The sequence below is a fragment of the Poromitra crassiceps genome (assembly GCF_964638095.1).
Source record: "Poromitra crassiceps genome assembly, chromosome: 5".
NCBI lineage: Eukaryota > Metazoa > Chordata > Actinopteri > Beryciformes > Melamphaidae > Poromitra > Poromitra crassiceps.
In genome coordinates this window covers 14,926,180-14,928,679 of record NC_139642.1, presented here as the reverse complement: position 1 = coordinate 14,928,679, position 2,500 = coordinate 14,926,180, and the positions used below count along the sequence as shown (strand labels likewise).

The window sequence follows — 2,500 nt, the reverse complement described above, 5'->3', positions numbered from 1 at the left end:
CGTGCGTACCGGCCTCAGGGCTAGCAACCCGGAGGGCGCCACCCACTTCACCTGTGCCTCTCACCTCACCCCAGGGTCAGGTCAGCACGGCGGCTCCAGAGCCAGCGCCCCAGGCTAGGGAACCCCCGGTTCCACTGCCCAGACAAAGGCAATGGCCATTACAGATGCCACCAACACCCGCACCCAGGACACGTCCGCCGGCAAAGGTTGCCGACCCTGAGCATACCATAGAGTGCAACGGGGCGGCCAAGCCCGCCACTGAGATGCACCAGACTCAGGGAGGCATGGCGAACGTTGAGACCAACAGCACAGGGCACAGTCAGCCGGACGGCATCAACCACCCCAGGATAGCCGAGGTCGACAGCTGGGACCCCCCCAGAGGACGGGACCAGCCATCTCAACTACCTATTCCCAGAACTCACCTCCTGGCCCTGCCCGGGCTCACGGAGACGACTCCAGCCAAGACCCCCAGGGAGGCCAAGAAGTCAGGGCAAGTGGAGCAAGTGGACATGCCTTGGCGGACGGCGAGGCAGGAGCCCCAGATGCTTCACGGGGCGGCCGTCTCCCTCATCGTCTCGCCGGCAAGTCGCCCAGAGCAGACCTATTGCACCGAGAGAGCCTTTGCGGAACCGAACCTTGGTCTAGGCGAGCAGCCCTGCCCCATCACCGCCCTGCAGCAGGAATCCCGCCCGAGGAGTTTGCCCCTCCATCAGTTCGGGAGGATCCATCTTGTCCTGCTCGTGCACCACCGATGGAGATGGGAGCCAGGCTGGGATGGTCCAGTTCTACCTGAGACGCTGCTGCAGGCCTGGGAAGAGTGGGAGGACGACCCACCGCAATCACAGGTAGCTGTTGTGGTCGACACTGCGTGGGGAAGGCCTCTTCCCGCACTCACCACCAGCAGGCGGGGTTGCGGATCCCCCTTCCCTCTTCTCAACCCAGACAGCTGGCCAAAGACACCCCGACTCCACACGACTGCGGATAAGAGCGAGGAGTTGAAGCCGAGTTACGGTGGCCTCAGGTCGGCTCCCCCCAAGCCGGAGGAGTGTACGACCTTCGGTGCCCTCAGTGAGGATGCCACACCGGCGCTCCACGGGGCGGCCAACGAGACACTAGGGGCAGAGGCCTCCCTCCAACGAGGGCAGACAAACTGCTCCCGCACCGATCCTACGCCACTGAGTCTCATCGACTGGAAACGCAAGCCACCAGAACCAGAGGCTCCTCACTACCGCAGTAGCTGGGTAGGATGGGTAGGATGGATAGACCCCTGGCTCCTGAGCGGCTCCCGCGCTGACCTCACGCCGCTGAGTTTCGTCAACTGGAAGCTCCAGCCCCCAGAGGCCATTACAGCTCGCTACTGCAGTAGGATCCCACACACATCCTGGCCAACGAGGACAGTCACCAAATCTTGGCTCTTGTGATGTACGGGACTGGACAACGGCGTGCGGCCGGTGGCCAGGCGGACCACAGCCCCCCTCACTCCCAGAATAATCAACCAAGCCCTGCCTATACCAGGTGGGACTAGAGGGCCATTCCGGCCATTTCTGGAAGAATACAGATTCCCCACAGGAATCTGGGAGCGGCTGTAGAAAAGGGCCCATAATGGCCCACCGTCAAGCCTGTTCTTGGGGCAGTCGATGCCCACCAGCCGGCGCGCCACGACGTAATGATGATGACATCATCAACAATGACACCGATGATGTCATAGCATAGAGCTCACCTGTGAGGTCATCGGCAATGTCAGACATAACATCGATGATGTCATAGCTCCCTAGAACGTTGTGACATCACCAATGACGTGATGTCATACACCGAAACGCGAGCATATAAGCCAGGTGTCCTGTGACGCTATGCTTGACTAACCTCATCCAAGAGATTCCAGCTTGATTCACCACATCCGAGAGATCTGCTTGATTCCTCCGAGATTCCTTTTCCTTCATAATGTTCACCTTCACCGCGACCAAACCCGGACCCGAACTGAATCCTGGCCATCTTCCAACCGGCCAGGCCCTGGTGCCTGATTGCCTTACACCCAGTCATCCCAGTGGTATTTCAACCGAGTCCCAGGACCGACAAGTCGGTCCCTATCTCCATCTCCGTGATTCTGACCGATCAGAGCGCGTGAGCTCTCATCCACGATCCAGCACACTTCACGAGGCAAGCCCAAACGCTTTGCCTCCAGCAAGCCAACAAGCTTCGCTACACGTCTTGTGTTCTGCTCTAGAACCCCCAAACATGTAGTTTAGAGCCACAGCACCGTCTTTTGGTGAGTCAGCCCATGAGATATATTATGGCCGGTTTTACCCCACTCGCGCGCCAGCCATTTAACATTTTGAGGGCGTTCCCACACATGCCGACTGTCTCTATTGGTAAATAATTCCATACATATTAGGCACAATGTGAAGGGTTCGACCGCCTGCCTTTAACAGAAGAGCAAGAAGACGATCACCTTTTATTCACTCACACTGTAACTGCTCAGTGGATTATATAATGCTGGATT

At 58.5% G+C, this 2,500-nt stretch overlaps 1 protein-coding gene across 1 annotated transcript in view; it reads left to right on the top strand.

Annotated features, from left to right (window-relative positions):
• LOC310777498 (calpain small subunit 1-like) overlaps positions 1-2,500 on the top strand; it is a 19,238-nt gene that overhangs the window by 16,038 nt on the left and 700 nt on the right. The gene's annotated exons all lie outside the window — the stretch shown is intronic.